General features: G+C 46.3%; 1 protein-coding gene and 1 pseudogene across 1 annotated transcript in view; both read left to right on the top strand.

The window, feature by feature from the left end:
* RHOQ (ras homolog family member Q) overlaps nt 1–19,148 on the top strand; it is a 203,515-nt gene that overhangs the window by 93,494 nt on the left and 90,873 nt on the right. The window lies entirely within an intron of this gene.
* Nucleotides 14,612–18,226, top strand: LOC144761436 (homeobox protein Hox-C12 pseudogene; annotated as a pseudogene).

Here is a 19,148-nt window from a genome sequence, read left to right as displayed (position 1 = left end):
AATTCAAGGAGGAATTAAGATACAAGGATCGAAGATTAACGGAACAGATACACGTGCTTCAAGGAGACATCCCAGCGCCATGCTTGTTGAGCAACGTCACGGCACAAGTAATGGGGCTGATGGAAATGACGTATCAGATGTCAGACAGAAAAACAAACATTCTAAAAGAATATCCCAAACTGATAGAAGGGTTAGGGAAGCTGAAAGGACGGCAAATAACGCTACACATAGATGAAACAATAAGACCAGTCGCGCAACATCACAGAAGGGTGCCCATACACCTACAGCCACAAGTCGAGGAAGAGCTGGAGGCCTTACTGAAACAGGACATCATAGAACGAGCAGATGGACCGACACCATGGGTGTCACCAATCGTGGCCGTCCCAAAAAAGGACAAATCAAAGATAAGAATATGCGTGGACATGAGGATCCCTAACAAGGCAATTGAACGTGAGCGACACCCTGGCCCACATCTAGACGACATGATTAGCTGTCTCACAGGCACGAGAAAATTCTCGAAACTGGACCTATGCAAGGGGTACCACCAACTGGAACTAGACCCCCAGTCGCGATACATCACGACGTTCTCCACCCACCTCGGACTATTCAGGTACAAACGATTGAGTTTCGGGATCTCGTCGGCTAAATGAAGGAAAATGCGAACTGGGGCGGAACGAGCTAGTGTTCTTCGGTCACATATTTTCCAAAAAAGGCATGCGGCCAGACTGCAGCAAGGTGGAGACGTTAGAAAAAGCAAAGAAGCCCACGGACGTGGCAGAAGTGAGATCGTTTCTAGGGCTGGCAAGTTACTATGCACGCTACATTAAAGACTTTGCCACCGTCAGCACGCCACTGAGAGAGCTGACGAAACAAGGACAAAAGTTTCAGTGGACCAGCGAGTGTGACAAAGGGTTTGAAGAGATAAGAAGGGCGGTGACAGCAGTGGATCACTTGGCATACTTCGACCCGAAGTTATGCACAGAACAGACAGTGGATGCAAGCCCCGTGGGGCTGGGAGCGATTTTAGCGCAACATCAGCCCGGGAGAGATTCTCCAAGACACATCGTCGCGTATGGGAGCAAGAGTCTGACAGACGTTGAAAGGGGATATTCACAACACGAAAAAGAGAGCCTGGCGGTGGTGTGGGCCTGTGAACATTACCACATGTTCGTGTACGGGAAACCGTTCACAATTGTGACTGACCATCAGGCTTTGATAACAATTTATGGCAACCCGAATGCTAAGATACCACCAAGAATAGAAAGGTGGGGAATAAGACTGATGGACTACAATTTCAAAATTATCCACAAGCCAGGAAAAGAGCAAAACCCAGCGGACTATGTGTCAAGACACCCCCTGCCGCAAAAGTCACGAGCGACCACAATGGCAGAAGAGTACTTGAACTTCGCACTGAAACTCAGTACACCGGCGACAATAACAGAGAGTGAACTAAACGAAGAAACAAAAAAGGACGCCACCATGCAGGAGGCAATGAGAATCAACAGGGCGCAACGATGGAGACACGTAAACAATAACATGTGCGTAGGAAAAGGAATAGACAAGGAAGAACTGCTGGCCTTCAAAAGAATAAACGAGGAGCTGTCCGAATGCGAAAACGGGACAATAATGAGAGGCACCAAAATAGTGATGCCCCAAACGCTAAGAAAAAGAACAGTGGATTTGGCACACGAATCACACCGAGGCATGGTGGCCACGAAAAAGATGCTCCGGGAAAAAGTGTGGTTCCCGGGACTCGATAGCATGGTGGAAGAGATGGTGACAAAGTGCCACGTATGTCAAATAACAGGACCACCGTCGAAACCAGAACCCCTTCAAATGTCCCCGCTACCACAGGCGGTGTGGACCGAGCTGGCAGCAGACTTCTACGGGCCGCTAGAAACAGGAAACTACTTTCTGGTTGTGATAGATGAGTACTCAAGATTTCCCCTAGTGACGACAGTGTCGTCAACATCGGCGAACGCAACGCTACCAGTGCTAGATGACATGTTTGCAGCATGGGGCTCGCCACAGACATTGAAAACCGACAATGGCCCACCGTTCTCAGGAGAAGAATTTAAAAGATTCATGGCGTACTTAGGCATACGCCACAGACGAATAACGCCGCTGTGGCCACAAGCAAATGGGATGGCTGAGCGGTTCATGGGGACCATCAAAAAGGCGGTACAAAGAGCAAAACTGACTCAAGTTTCGATCGGGCAAGCCCTGTGCCAGGTACTCAGGGACTATCGGAATACACCACACAGTTCCACAGGGAAGTGCCCGGCGGAACTAGTACTAGGGCGAGTGAGCAGAACAAGACTGCCGCAGATGAAGGAAGGAGAAAAAGAAGAACAGAAAGAAATTGCCATCAGAGACAAGGGACAGAAAGCAAAAATGAAAGAATACGCCGATCAAAAAAAGACATGCCACGCCTCACAAGTTAGAGGAAGGAGACATGGTGTATATGAAACAGCGGCAGGTGAGGAAGTCAGACAGCGCGTTCGCAAAGGATCCGCTAAAGGTGGTGAAAGTGAACGGGCCCATGATCACGGCTGCTGCTGGCCAACACCAGGTCACAAGAAACAGCTCCCACTTTAAAGAGGTGAAAACGGAAGAAGGAGCCACGCCAAAGAACGAGCAGACCAGAGAGATGTGGCAGGAAGATCCATCACCCGCCTTCGGAGAACAGCGACCAAGGCGAGAATGCAAAAAGACTAAGAGACTGATCGAAGAGATGTGAGGGGACACTCTCTCTCTCTCTCTCTCTCTCTCTCTCTCTCTCTCTCTCTCTCTCTCTCTCTCTCTCTCTCTCTCTCTCTCTCTCTCTCTCTCTCTCTCTCTCTCTCTCTCTCTCTCTCTCTCTCTCTCTCTCTCTCTCTCTCTCTCTCTCTCTCTCTCTCTCTCTCTCTCTCTCTCTCTCTCTCTCTCTCCTTCCTCTCTCTCTCTCTCTCCTTCCTCTCTCTCTCTCTCTCTCTCCTTCCCCTCTCTCTCTCTCTCTCTCTCTCTCTCCTTCCCCTCTCTCTCTCTCCTCCCCTCTCTCTCCTTCCCCTCTCTCTCTCTCCTCCCCTCTCTCTCCTTCCCCTCTCTCTCTCTCCTCCCCTCTCTCTCCTTCCCCTCTCTCTCTCTCCTCCCCTCTCTCTCCTTCCCCTCTCTCTCTCTCCTCCCCTCTCTCTCCTTCCCCTCTCTCTCTCTCCTCCCCTCTCCCTCCCCTCCCCTCCCCTCCCATCATGAATCACGAGGACAAGACATTTTGTTTGCAACGAGGGGGGAGATGTCGTGCCCACAGGATACCACTAGGACCTTGGAGCCCAGGGGGACAAGGACACCGGACACCACATCCGGTCAAGGGGGCAGGTCAGGGCACTCTCCAGCAGGGCGTGGGAGGTCAGGGGATCAGGAGCGCGCCCTATGATGCCACCAGATTGTATGCATGATAATAAAGAAATGCAGAGATCACCTTACCGCCTCCTGTGTGTTCTGTGAAGAGCTCGACGTGACAACCTGGAACAAAGAAACCCAGGTTTTGACGAAAAAAGGAAAAGGCATCGTTAAAAAACAACAGAAACATAACCAAAATTGGCATGGTCCCTACTATGCCGATTTCAACAAGATGCAAGACAAATTTGGAGAATTGTTGTACTAAATTGTGGGTGGAAAAACACATTTGCTATCATTTCTTTTCTAAGGCCAGGTATGGACTGATTACATCAGTAAGTTATAAGCAGAGAATATAGTTTTTAAAAAAACTTTAAGTTTCAATTTCTGCATCTACAAGGTCAACAATACTATTTAGTCATTGACATAAGTGGTGCATTTGGCCGAGTACACAGGGAATATCGGTGCAGGAAAAGGAAAGGAGAAAAAAGAAAAATAGAGATATAATGCACATTGGACTGAAAATCCTATCGGACCTTAATCCCTCAATACCACAACCCCAATCTAGCATCATGGTCTTTGACCAGCATTGGGCCAGTGGTGAGGCAGTTCTTCCACTTGATGTTGCTGAACGCACACCAGGGGTGAGCATTTGCTCTATAGGGTTTCTCACCTATTAGGACTAAAGAAAACGCCTAATGGCTGGGGGATCATGTGTTTTCTCGTTTCCAGCAGGGTAAGATGTGTGTTTCACTACATGATTCTAACAGTACAGTGCTGAGTACATACTTCTGGGAAAAGAGGTATACTGCTTATTGACAAAGGTATTTAAAACACAACCACGGATACCTGCCTTGCATATCTTTTAATCCGAGGGTACAACATCTCAAACAAGTCCTGGCACTTCTTATCTTGGATCCACACTGATGGAGTTCACTTTGCAACAGCAAGAATTGGGTGGCTTTCTTCACTTTTTATTTCCTATCCCCCCAGGATATTTTTATGGTTGTATAATTGTTACTTTCACAAATTAATGAAAGGGTTCTTTCTCTACCTGTACTCTATTAGGGCCTCCCAGTTTTCTGTAAAGCATCAAAGTGTGTTTTGCTTTATTTGTGCACTATCCTGGTGAGGATAGAGGAAAAGTAAAGTACCATCATAATGTAACTGCACAGACAGTACTGTAGGATCTGGCAAGGGAATATGCTTGACAATTAGTAAGATAGACACTATTAATAAGGCTGAGAAGCCCATGGAGTTCAATGTGGACATATAGTACACTTTTGAGATGGGAAGACTAATTCACATATAATGATTAAACAATTCTGTAACTTTCTAATGCTGTTCCCTGTTTCAGAAACCAAGGACAGACAAAGACAATATTAAGGTAAAGGATATGTCAAAAATAGTAAGAATGTATCCATTACATTCAACAAAAATATGGTTTGAAAATGAGAGGGGTTGGGCTAAAAGATTTAGCTCACCCATACAATATGACTTAGAGGAGCTCAGTGTCCTAAAATACCAGCACTATGTACATTATAGTTGATGATATCATCAGATTGGCTTGACAGGGTTAAGAATGTATTAAGCTGAAGAAAAGGCTCTGAGCTATCCATATACTCCCTGAGACTGAAGCTGGAAGTGAGACAGATTGATTGACAAATGCAATCTTTTCTGTCAGTTATTGGTACTGAGGTTCTCCAACAGCATCACACTTCCAAAAGTGGGATTGACTATGCACTCTCCATCAAATTCAGTTTTTGAAGGATGTTTAGACTTCGGTTTCTGTGGACAGGCATCATATCAATAGGTGCTGCACAGTACTTGTTCTATATTATGTTAAGTGTATTTGTGAAGAGCACTATCACCCATAAGGATATCCTGGTGGTGAGAAAGTGTGTGTGGCAGGCCCTGCCTATGGTAGGTTGGTTATTTGAAAAGCCCTTCCTCCAGCTTCTTGTGGAATTCCGAAAGAGAGGAGGAGGCTCTGATGTGGAGTGGGGGCCATTCCACGCTTTCAGGGCACATGCAAAAGAACACTCATCCTCCTGATCTGTTTCTGTGTATGCATGAGATGTGTGAAAGTATAAGTCCTGTGATGCTGAGGTGTCCATGTGGTTGGTGGAAGGAAATGTGACTGTTCAGGTAGGTGGAGCCTGAGTTGTGTAATGCCTTGCATGTGGGTGTGAGGAGTTTGAATTGAGGGTGTTTGTGTATCGGAGCCTGTATGGTTCCCCGAGATGTCGTATTACGTGAGTTCTCTGTCGGAGGTTGAGATTAATCTGGCTGCCAAGTTCTGGATTGTTTGTAGTCTTCTAGTGAGTTCCTTGATGATCCCAGTGTAGATAGAGGGTAATCCCATGTTCCAACTTTCTGGTGACCAGACCGTGAGAGACAGTTTTACTGATGTTGCTAGAGAGCCTTTGGAAGATTTCCCCCAGCAACGTCAGGGTGTGCAAGCAGGGTGCAATGGTGGCGTTGACTTTGCCATCGAAATTTCAATTTGGTCCAATTTGTAACACCAATAAACTTTGGTGCCCGGTTAAGGACCATCTTTATTTTTTGCACTGTACACTGAGGCAAACGAACTTGGCCTTCTTGGAATGTTGTAGTAGGTCTCTCACTCCATAAGCTGGTCTGGTATGCTTTATGCACCCTTTCACTCAAAGAGTAAGGGCCCCACACTGGTGCCAAAGAATGTTTTCTCACAGATGGCGGTCAGACTTCCTGCAGGAATGTTTGGTCTTCAAATAGCACAAATAAAGGTGGAACGTTTCTAATTGACTCAGTTTAGAAATACAACCTGCTTTCTCTAGAAGCTTTTCTATCCCTTATGGATACTAGCTAGACAACATTTGATGTACCAAGGGGTCTTGGTACCAGTAGACAGAACAAAGTTATGGATCTGCCACTGTTTTATTATAATTGAATCTGGGTAGTTGAATGAGGCTATTGAAAGGAGCAATGAGAGGTTTCCCTTTTATAAGCTGATCAAAGTATGACCACATTCAAATGGCCTCTAACAAAATATTATGGTACTGAAATTATCCTGGTATTTTTTTAAGCCTTCTGTACTCCCTCCCTTTCCCCTGGGATTTGCAGCCTTTCAGGCTCCTGTCCCTTCCCCGATGAAAGATTAAGAAAGATCACACCTACTTGCAACCGTCTAATAACTCTGTTTTCAAGTCTTCGTGATGTAATTTACCCCTTTTGACATTGTAGGGGTCTTCTCTCTCCTATCAGTGAGAACAATCACAGGAATTCTCTGGTTTAGTGAGAAATACGATGTCTGGAATAGCTGAACTGAAGACAACCACTAACACACACAGAATTTCTTGTTGAATAAAAATTTAACATTGACAAATTATCTCTTGCCTGTTTTCGAATCGTTTTGTAAAAATTAAAATTAGAATTGACTTTATGATGTTACTAAAACATGATTTATTATCCTACAGCTAAATCATTATATTCATGCAATGTCAGCTTATGTGTAGCCAAAAGCTTAATTCATAAGTCTTCATTTAAATCTTCCTCGTGAGAGAGCCTCGTCCTGAATGTTTGGTATTTCCAAGAAAGATTAGCAATACAACTAAGAATTGTGGTTAGTAATCGAAAAACCTGCAGTCATGCGTACATGGCAAGCAAAAATCAAAACACTAGGGTCCCTTGATAGAATTTTTCCTGAGGAGGCCTTGAAAGTTATTCTCTATCTGAAATGTGCCGACATCATAAGGGGATTATTGGACCTACGAAGTATTTTAAAGGAACTCCCAGAAAGTAAAATAAAATTGATAATTGATTTGTCTACACAATATTATATACCCTCATTTTAGCAATTAGTACCTAAACAATGTGAATTCTGTAGGGTGCTTTAAGAGTAATCATAATCTACAAGGATCTACACATATTTTATGTTGTTTGACTAATTAATAAAATGTGTTATATAAATATTACTTCCACATGAATCTCTTTTGATGCTACCTTGTTGTCCTAATAACGGTGAATGTAAGAATAATACATTTGGTATGAACCTCCACAGTGAAAAAAGCTACGATTTGACCTATTTCTACTGTATGGAAACAATTCTGATCCCCAGCTTAGAATATATATGAGACGTATTTCATCCTCCTATTCTCATGGCATTACGGGGAATCCCCTTGCTATAGTCAGTAGAATTTCAGGATAACTACTGACTGTTTGACTTGACCCTTTTTGCAGGGATATTCCAAACTTTTCGCCTCCTTCCTTATATTTTTTTCTGACCTGTTTTTGTTGGTTTTAGGACTTTGAGTACTTTACCACTGCTCATCAGTGCTAATGTGCATATGCTCTCTGTCTAAATTGTATTGGTAATTGGTTATCCATGATTGGCATATTTGAGTCACTGGTGTGACCATAGTTAAGTGCACTGTGTGTGCCCGGGGCCTATAATTCAAATGCTACTAGTTGACCTGCAGCACTGATTGTGCCACCCACACGAGTAGCACAGACAACATGTCTCCCTAGTAAAGTGCACTGTGTGTGCTCATGGCCTATAATTCAAATGCTTCCAGTGGGCCTGAGGCACTGATTGTGCCACCCACATGAGTAGCCCTGAAAATATTTCTCCGATCTGCCACTGCAGTGTCTGTGAGTGCAGTTTTAAACTGCCATGTCAACATAAACCTTCCCTTTTACTACATGTAAGGCAACCCAAGGTGGGCCCAGTGTAGCCCCAAGGGCCGGGTGTGGTGCACTTAGAAGGTAGGATATGTGCTGGTGTGTTTTACATATCCTGATAGTGAAATACTGCAAATTTCATTTTTCACTATTGCAAGGACTATATCTCCCAGAGCTTGTCATTGAAACTGGCTTGTAACCTCTTACAATTTGTACTTCCAATTGGGAAGAAATAGGGATGAGGTGTGCCCTGCAAATCTTGATAGCCTATTACCAGGTGGATTGGTCTTCCTGAGATAGAGTGGTGGGAGGAGTTGTCAGTGACACATGAATAGGGTTGTGCCTGTCCTCACACAAAGTTGTCTCCACCCCCCTATGGTGTGTCTGGAGCCAGGTCAGGGAAAGGCAGGTCTGTGTGCACTACAAAGACTATCCTTTAAAGTTTGCCTACTTCAAAGGCAGACACCAGTATAAGTACTGGAGCTATGACATTACATTTTTAGAAGACTTCTGGACCAAGAGGAGATTATGCCAAGAAGAAGAGCTGTAGAACCTGTAGAAGGGCAACTGCTACTCTACTTATTGCTGTGCTGGCCTGCTGCTTCTGTCTTGGACAGTAAAACGATTGGACTTTGCTTTTTGTATCCTGCTTGCCAAGGTTCTCCAAGGGCTTGTGTGGGCTTGTCTCCTGTTATGAAGAGTCAGGGCCATCAAAGACTTTACCTGCAGACCCTGGAAATCTCTGCAGGGAGTTTGACCTGCTAAGTTGTGCCAATACTAGTTCTTGGCCTTTGGAGGTATTTTTTCTGCAAAGAAGACTGAAAAACCATGCAATGCTCTTCAGCACCTGTGTTTTTCCAAAGAATCAAGGCAGCGCTTGCCATGCAGCTGAAAAATTGCTACAGCCAGAGTCCTGAGCTACCAACGGGGTGAGCAGGGGTTATATTGGGTGTGTAATCCCCTTACCCTGACTAGAAGGAAGGGTCCCTACTTGGACAGGGTGCAAGCCACTGCCAACTAGAGACCACCATTTCTAACACTGACTATACAAGGATTCATTATACGTAAATGTATCTTGATTGAATATCCTGAAAACCTAACATGGATCCGGCTCTGATAGTGACACTGGACACTCCTGCTCTAAAGTATGTCACATCTAGCAGCTAAAGAACAGCATGACGGACTTGTGAAGGGATTTCACCCTCGCCCGTCTGCACATGAGGTTTTCCATCATCCATCTGCACATGAAGTTACATAACAGGTTTCCCTCTAAAGCCATAATTAAAAGAAGAAGCAAATGTAGAGGACTTCATTTGCTCTCACCCATCTGCACAGGCAGTGACATCACTGCATTCCTCATCATCCATCTGCAGAGAAAGTGACGTCCCTTCCTGCCTTCTCCTTGCTTCAGCCAACTCTATAGTGTTCTATCTCCTGGGCATCTGCTGCCAATGTAAGACACAGACAAGGCCATCACCTGTTTGGGCCAGAATGGGTCTTGGGACAGATCCCCGTCCCACTGAAACTTACAATGTAATCTAAAACCATGTGGCTCACCCAGCACCCCATACTGCCATGCCCTATAATCTCACCAAAACCTAGATGACCAGGATCCAGAGACTAATACAGTAGTCGCACAACCCATACACCCAAACTCGTGAACATCCTACCTACAACTACACCGCCTCAATCTACAGAACTCCCATTCCAACTCATTAACATACACTCTGCAGTACTCCACGCACCAGGCATCGCAGCCCTCATCACAAGCTTCACACCCTCTTCCTTACAGAAACATGGTTCACCCCACATCCTCACACATCAAAGATATCCTCTTTCCCAAAGACTGCAGCATTCATTGTGTGGACTGCACACGTAAGACGGTAGTATGCCTCCCTGTCATCCATAAGTCTTCTTGGGCCTGTAACGCAGGCGAGCAAGTAATACTCAACTCTATGGAGCTGCTAACATCCATTTCTCATGATCTGAAAATCAGACCACCACGTCCCATCTCGTCTACAGACCTCTTGGGCAGAAAAAGAACAATGATGATTACTCAGATCTCCTCACCACCTCATCCATCTGACCTGCTCGCACCTCCCTCTTGGGTGACTTCAGCCTCCCAGAGAACACTCTAGGTGGTACAGCATGTTACACAACCAAACACACTTCAAAGGCCACATCTTTGACTTTGTCTTCTCAACATAATCAACAATCCAGTGCAAACCACCCCACCCCTGCACTGGACTGATCAATTTGCCATCCCTATCTTCCTGGTCAGTGTCTTACCAACAAATCACGTCCACCACAAAAGAGGAGAACAAACCTTCAAAAACTTCTTCATAGACAACTTAATTCTTGAATTAATCTCCCACCCTATCAACTCTGTGTCCGATGCCAACAACCTTCTAAACAACTTCAGCACATTTTTGGAAAACTGTGTGAACCAATTTAAGCATGCAAATGCAGGCCAAAGACTTTAGCACCCTGGCACTCTATAACCCTTACTGACAAAAAAATGAACCATCCTCAGAAAGTAAAGAAAATTGAGAAAAGACAGAATGATATAGCTCATCTCATCAGCCAAAAGAAAGTAACATACCAATACCATCAATAAAGCCACCAACAGAAGCAAAATGCTTTTCAAGACAATATATCTCTGCAAGAAATACCCTACCAGACCCATCTATTCCTCACCCCCAGAAAAGTACAATGCCATCAGCCTCTACTTCAGTGAAAAAATACGGAAGATCCAACAACACATTGACAACACCAAGCTTGCTTCATAGGTTATGCCTCCCCTTCCTGTAGAATCCTGCAATGGTCAGCCTTTAATGCCTAGTGTTTCACAGATCTCGCTAACATACTCAACTCTCTTAAAGCCACTTCTTATGAAGATGTCTTATTCCTGTCCTTCTTCAAAGCTTTCACCGGGGACGTTCTCTTACCCCTACTCACCATTGTCAATGTTTCCCTCACTGAAGGCATCTTCCTAGAAACTCTCAAGAGAGGCCAAATCCTCCCAACCTCAATTAAATCTTCTTGAGACCATGATAATCATTCCAACTATTGGCTTATCACTCATCTGTAAGATTATTGAAAGGCAGTCTGTGTTAAACTCCAACATCACATTAATACTAAGCATCCCCAACAGCATGGAGGCCGCTACCTTTCACATCATAGAAGATGCCCTCTTGACCACAGATGAAAATGACCCTTGTCTTCTGATATTGCTGGCGTTTAAGCTATTTTTGCACCTTGGAGTCTCGAATGGGATTCACCGACAATGTCCTTCACTGGTTCTTCTCCTACCTTTTTAACACATATCAGTTTGATCAAACAGCCACCTACAGGACACGTAACATTTGAATCACTTGCTAGGTACCCCCAGGGCTCCACACTCCCTCCTGTCATTTTTAACCTTTACATGGAGTGGCCTGGTGATCTATCTACTTGGCAGTATCATCTGTTATTGATATCCAATGCCTCAAACACTACCTGGATATCACCTAGTGTTCAATACCCAGCACCTACCTGCAGCTTAACTAAACAAGAGAGAATTCCAGTTATTTCCCAAGAGCAAGAAACAGGAAACAGTACAAACCTGGCTCAATGATATGAACCTTGATAGTTTTGAACCTCTGCTTTCACTGATTACCAGCTCTTTTTTCTAAAGAACCGCTGTTCAAGCCCTGGTACTATTATATCTGAATGGTGATCATGACCCGCACCCTGCTCCGTGCCGTACTAGACTCCACACTGGCACCCAGTAAGTGCACCCTACATGCTGCAGCATGTCTCTATGGCCTGAAGAAATATGATCACATCCTAATGGAACTCCATTGGCCCCCTTTTCCATCCTATATCATCTTCAAAATCCGCTGCATAATTTTACAAAGCCATCAGGACCAGCAACCCTGCTTATCTTGCAGAGACCCTCAACCTCAAGGGTTCTCAGCACACACAGAGTAAAGACACCAACAGACTGTAGACTGAGAAGTGAAAAAAAACAAGGCAGGCCAGTTTCATCTATGCACTCAGGATCTGGAACAACATTCACATATCCATTAGTACCACCCAAACTCTGCTCCAAATTAGGAACAAGTTGAAGACAAGACTTAAAATAAAACTACATGACAATGTTTTAACCATCTGCAACACAGCTACCTCTCCGATCACTTGTTGTCTTTATGATTGTGACTGTACAGTGATGCCCTGACTTTTGGCTAGGTTTATACTATATACATTCATACTTTAAGACTTCAATAGAGATTAAAGGCCCGAGTTATAGTGAGGTGGGCAGCCCAATTCTCCGTCAGGGTGATGGAGTAAATTACTCCGTCAACCCGACAGAGATGCCACCTGCCTATGCCACAATGGCGTTAATTTCTGAAGCATGGCGGTTCCTGTCAATGCTTGCTGCAGTTTGGTACAGGGCTCGTCAACATGACAGATCCCCGCAGCAAACTGTTTTATTTTCAAAAAGAAAATGCTCCTCTCACTATGGGAGTCCTCTCCCATAGCGAATACAGCATTTAGCAGTTTTCACTGCCCCTTACGTCAGGGTTTTCCTGGCGTGACGGGCAGTGAAAACTGATATTTTAATTCCACCTATCTAAATCAGGTGGGTGGAATTAGAAGTCCACCTCCGACAGCCCTTACAATGCAGGGCCATGGCCCAGCCACATTAAAATCGAGCGGGTGGACCACTATGTTGGCAGGGGAGGAACACTGTTGCCACTGCGACGTAGTTCCCTGTCTGCCAACACATAAATTAGGTCCTTAATCACTAAACAATAGAGCAGCATTAGATAATGTGGATTTACAGTAAACACTGTAGTCAAATGGGCCTAACTTCACATTCTTCTGGAGTCATGGCCTTTTTGTTCCTCCCCTAGGCCTGATAGTGGGTCTCTTGATTTGTCATGTGTTCCAGAGCAGCTTCCAACAGGGGTCAGTGAGGGAACATTGGCAACTAAAGTATGATGATTGTATCGCCTTTAGCATTTTTGAACACATGCTGTACTGTAATTATTTGTTTCAGACTGTATTATTGTACAACTAATGTCAGGGAATTCTTTGTCAGGAAGGACAGTCCTGGAAGAACATGGCAGTCATGTCATTTTTATTAATCATCTTCCTTACAGTGTTTACAAAACGCCCACTTGTTTATGATGATACACCAATAAAGGTCCCATTATGGCTGGGCTGGATTATGTCCATGTACTGTAGGTATCAGAGAAGGGCTGAAATACTCCCGATTACATTTTTATTTTACACCATGTTGATTGTGTCCTTCAAATGGAGGGGAATCAATCAAACACTGTAGTAGGGCATCTAATATGCATCCAAGTTGCCCTGTTTCTGTAGAATGTGATGTACTGAAAAAATAATGTCAAACTGCTAATGTCTACTGAAATGGAATCATAGCATTACTTGGAAAAATATCTGGATTCATAGCCCTGTCTGCTACGCCTTACCATACTAAATCATTACATGTTTTTCAAGACACCAAAACAGCAATTCCCTCACCTTTTTCAATATTTTTCCTTGGAGTTTCATGTAGACAGTTTGCCTGCAAACAGTCATTTTTAGGTCTCGGCTAGCGTAGGCTGCGCTTGCGAGATTTTATGTTTTAGTATGGAGCTTAAACCCGACCCTCTTCTCCATTGGCTGGCTTCCTAAACGGCGGCCAGCCATTGGAGAAGAGGTTTGTTTGTCAATTTAAGCCCCGTCTTTTTCGGATTGAGGGGTGTGTTTTTTCGCTTCTTTCTCTCCTATTCCCATTGGTTGGAATGTAAACAAGAAGAAGTCAAAACACGGCCGTTGTTTACATTCTAGCCAATGGGAAGAGGGGAGAAAGGAAAACACGCCCCCCCAGTCTGCAAAGGACGGGGCTTAGTGAGAAATGGCGAACGCATGGAGCGTTTTTTTTTTTGTCGTCTGAGCTCTTTATGGTTTCTCAGAGCGGACCTCAGAGCGGAGATGCCGTGCAGGCAGGTCGGGTCTGCGAGGCTGCCGCAGGGAGGGGCGTCAGCCTGCTCACAAGCCCTACGCCTGCCCCAGATCGTTTTTTTTCTTGTTGTGCTCCTTCGATGCAGCGGAAGGCTGCTGCTGGGCTCTGTGTGTGCCCGCCTTCCGCTGGCTCCTCCTCCCCCGATACCCCGGCCGTGACCGAGAAGGACCGGCTGCCCCTGGACCCGAAGTACCTTCAGCTGCCGAGCTACTGCGACGCGGCGTTCGCCCTGGAGCAGATCTCCAAGGTGTGTCCTCGGTGCCCTGGAGCGGGTGGTGTCCTCCAATCCTCCTGGCCCCTGGGTCCTCGCCGCGGTTTTTCTTGCTGCCCTGTACACTTTTCCACTAGCTCTACGCCCTTGGTGAAATAGGCTGTAGCAGGAAGGATGCTTTTCCGGGCGGTCAGTGAAGTGTTGGGGAGGCCGTTGAGCTGAGCAGGGGGAGGCGGTCTGAGGCCCGGGCCCACGTGAAGCCCGGGAGCCATTCGGGGCACCTCCAGGTTTAACTATGTTTAATGTCAGATGGAAATAAAGTAGAAGGCTCGGGCAGGCCCGCGGAAATGGGCAAGCACAATCTGCTGAACCCGGGCTTTGTGGGACCTCTGGTGAACATCCACACCGGCGACACCTTCTACTTCCCCAACTTACACGCCTTGGGGGAGCAGCTGCCCGGCCTGCCGCCCCTCTCCTACCCCCGCAGGGACCATGTCTGCTCCCTGCCCTTGGCGCCCCCCGAGCCCTGCAACGGATATGCCCAGCCCTACCTCGGCCCGTTGTTCGGCCGCGCCTGCGAGCTGGCCCAGGTGGAGGAGAGCACGTGCTTCTACCACGAGCCGTGCGCCGAGAGCCCCGGCCTGAAGCGGGGGGATGGCGGCCTCCTGCCCCTGGAGCCCGGGGGGGCTGCTGGGCGGCAGGCAGGTACGAGCCCTACCCGCTGCCGGCTGAGGGGCCGCCGCACGACCAACCCTCCTGCTAGTCCCTGGAGTCCGACTCCAGCTCGTCCCTGCTCAACGAGGGCCCCAAGGGCCCGGCCCACCAGATGTCCCCGCTGGGCCCAGCCGTCGGGAGCCGCGCCGGCGTCGGTAAGTGGGGGGCTGTGCCGGGGACGGGGGCCTGTGCCTGCGCCTGTTATACGTGCCTGTCCGCGCCTGTAACGTGCATGTGTCTGCACCTGTAATATGTGCCTGTGTCTGTCTGCACCTGTTATATGTGCCTGTGTCTGTCTGCGCCTGTTATATGTGCCTGTGTCTGTCTGCGCCTGTAACGTGCCTGTGTCTGCGCCTGGAATATGTGCCTGTGTCTGCGCCTGTAACGTGCATGTGTTTGCGCCTGGAATAAGTGCCTGTGTCTGCGCCTGGAATATGTGCCTGTGTCTGTCTGCGCCTGTAACCTGCATATGTCTGCACCTGTAATATGTGCCTTTGTCTGTCTGCGCCTGTAACATGTGCCCATGTCGATCTGCGTCTGTAACATGTGCCTATGTCTGTCTGCGCCCGTAATATGTCCCTGTCTGCGCCTGAGTCCGTGCCTGGAATACGTGCATGTGTCTGCGCCTGTAATACGTGCCTGTCTCTGTCTGCGCCTGTAATATGTGCCTGTGCCTGTCTGCATCTGTAACATGTGCCTGTCTCTGCACCTGTAATAGGTGCCTGTCTGAGCCTGCCTGCTTGACGTCTTCACAAGTTCCTCTTGCGTGTGTGACTGTGGACCTGTGTGTGTGCGCGCAAGTGTTGTGCTCCTGTATGTGTGTGGCTGGTATTTATGTGCCTGCCTCTCCCGTTAGTCTCTCCGTTGCTGCCACCGGCAGGAGCAGGGCTCTTCGACGCGCAGCACTTGCACGCTAGTCCCAGACCGCTAGGGTTAGCAGTAAAGCACCTCAGTTGCTGTCCCTTTTTAAAGAGAGAGAGCGAGAAGGCAAGCAATAAACATGTAAATATCCAGTAAACGGGACAGGGCGACCGCATGCGCCGGAGGGGGCGGGTAGCGCTGTTCCCATTACATAAACCACGTTAGGGCTCCCATGCCAGGGCACTTGGTTTGCTCAGAGCCACCCCCTCTGTCCCAGCACACAACCCATGGCCGAGGCCTTATGCCGCATAAGTCTTAAAATGAGAAACTTGGTAGTGCCACACATATGAACCCCCGGGTTCCCACAGAGAGTGACCCACGTCCACATCTTTAATGTTTACCACACAACTCTCCATACACCAGAGAAACACCTCTACCACGTTTTCCATATAACGCAGGAACGCGAGGTTCCCACATGACATGCCCCGTTCTATCGTAATAAGAGGGCAAAATAAATCCGCCAAGGATTCTCTAGGTTTAAGCCACGTCTGTGTCAACACCTATTTCAAACAGAGGAGAGGAGTGAAGGGTTTTACATAAGATAGACACACACTTATGATCTTTTCAGATTACCGGATATGTACATTTAAAGCACATGGGGTTGTCCACACAAAACTCACCTAAGGTCTTCACAGAAGTGTCACATCACAGACAGTCTACCATATACCCCATACCACAAATAACATACACACTCACTCGCACACACAATAATGCTATGCCATTTTCACTGTAGCAGACAATGTTAATATTACAAACACACACCTCTGGTGCTTCCCACATAATAAGCATCCACTTATAAGGCATTTCACACATAGTTCCCATAGGTGTACTGTTTTAAGTGTATCCGTCCAATATAGCCACCGTGTCTGTTCCCTGGTTGTGCTCGCTTTTCTTGCCTCTGTTCCCTGGTTGTGATAGTTTTTCTTGCCTCTGTTCCCTGGTTGTGATCGTTTTTCTTGCCTCTGTTCCCTGGCTGTGCTCGCTTTTCTTGCCTCTGCCCCCTGGTTGTGCTAGTTTTTCTTGCCTCTGCCCCCTGGTTGTGATTGTTTTCTTGCCTCTGTTCCCTGATTGTGATCGTTTTTCTTGCCTCTGTTCCCAGATTGTGATCGTTTTTTCTTGCCTCTGTTCCCTGGTTTTGCTCGCTTTTCTTGCCTATGTTCCCTGGTAGTGCTCGCTTTTCTTGCCTCTGTTCCCTGGTTGTGCTCACTTTTCTTGCCTCTGCCCCCTGGTTATGCTCGTTTTTCTTGCCTCTGTTCCCTGGTTGTGATCTAAAACCGATTGCAAAAAATGGAGCAAGGGTGGATACATAAAATAAACATGGTTGGGTAAAAGATGCACGGGTATGGCCTATCACAAATATGTAGTATAATCTATTCGAGTAGTTCCGCATGTGAAAGAATATAATCATGTAAAACAGTTGATTGGTCTTAGCTGGAGACAGTTCTGACAATACAAAGTGCATGTACGTCAATGCGAGATATAAAACAAATAACAAAACTAGGTATTAGAGATCAGCACTTCAATTACTTTAGAGCTAGCGTGTGTGTGGCTCTGTGTGGCTCTGTGTCTGTGTGTGGCTCTGTGTGTGGCTCTGTGTGTGTGTGGCTCTGTCTGTGTGTGGCTCTGTCTGTGTGTGGCTCTGTCTGTGTGTGGCTCTGTGTGTGTGTGGCTCTGTGTGTGTGTGTGGCTCTGTGTGTGTGGGGCTCTGTGTGTGTGGCTCTGTGTGTGTGGCTGTGTGTGTGTGTGGGTGCAAATGCAATAGGTCTTGCAATTGCGAGAGATTAAGCTATTACTCTCTAATACTCTCTAATGCTTACCTATTGCCATTGTAAATGACAATACCATATATTTATCGGTTTAAAAAAAACAATAAATGAAAAAAATGACATTTGCAATGCCAATAGCTCTAACTTTAATAAAGACGAGACCATTGCATTGTAAATGCGTGTTCCTGTTTGCAGCAGGAAAAATAGCCATGTAGCATACTGCAAACCTATGATACTGCTGTGTTACTTTTAATCCATCTGGAGGCAGAAAGTACTGTTGCTGGACCCAGCATACAACATGGGTCATTATGAGGGCCAGTTGCTTTGTATAGAATAAAATCTGTGCCTCTGTTTTGGGATAGGTTTGTCTCCAGCATGGCATGCCATGCATGTTCGCCTACCCTGTGTGACTGACTGTGTATCTGGTATTCTTTTTTAGTTCTGACCTACAATCATGCTAATCTAGCGTGGGTGCTGAGGCCTACGTCTGTCCCTGAATATGTGAGGTTCTGGACTTGCCTTGTGACCTGCAGGTTGGATTCAAAGTATGCTGTCATTTGAGATGGAGGACTAGACTCCCAATAAGTGGGTTTAGCATATACAGCAGTGGTGGCAGCATACCATGTTTTATGGATCAATAATGAGGCCAGACCTTTTTACTAGGATCACTAGAGTGGAGGCCAGCTGGTCCATTCTTATAAAGTGTTGCTTCTGAATGCTCACCCAGCCACGTGTGCAGTTATTGCAGGGCATGTGTAAGTGAGCCAGAGTATTGGGGGCCGGTGGCATCCATTTGATTGCCCCTAGACTGACCCCACATAAGAAGGGAGATGAAGACCTGGTTCCCAGATAGTGGAAGTGTATTGCTTACACTTCTCTAGCTGGAGGGAAGAAACCTATACACTGAGGTGAAAGAATTGGAGACATAACTATTCAATGAGGTATTTTGGTTGGTCTATTTGGTGGAAGGCCAGGGTGTGCAATGGGACGACAGTCTCTGTTGTGGAAAGTGAGAAAACCTTTAAGTGAGACCTGCTTTTTGTCTTTTCCTGACTACTCATTCAATTTGACTGATGAAAGCCCGGTGCAATAACGTCTTTCCTCTTTGTGTCTCTGTTGTGGGTGTTGTCCAGGATGGGGGGATGACCCTAATGTGAGAAATGTCTCTCTACACAGAGGCGGTGTCTGGAGAACAACCTGTAGACGTCAAAGGCAGGTGTTCTTGGCGACAACTTAATAGTTTGTTTGGTATGAAGATAGGGCCTGCCACTTTCAGTAGCACTTCCAAACTCCAGTATAACAGCAAAGCCAGAAATGTCCTCCAAAAGTTGGTTCTGTTATTAGAAGGAATCCCTTTTCTTGCGTTTGTACTGCTTCTGGAGCATTTTGATGCCACCATGATTTGATGGGATAGGTTGAAATCTTCCATTGCGGATGAGTTCCATTGCTGATGTCAGTGAACTACTTTTCCTTTGCATGTTTC

The sequence above is a fragment of the Lissotriton helveticus genome, chromosome 6 (genome assembly GCF_964261635.1).
Source record: "Lissotriton helveticus chromosome 6, aLisHel1.1, whole genome shotgun sequence".
In the NCBI taxonomy this organism is placed as follows: Eukaryota; Metazoa; Chordata; class Amphibia; order Caudata; family Salamandridae; genus Lissotriton; species Lissotriton helveticus.
The sequence above is the reverse complement of the archived record's forward strand: the minus strand, read 5'-3'. Positions and strand labels throughout refer to the sequence as shown.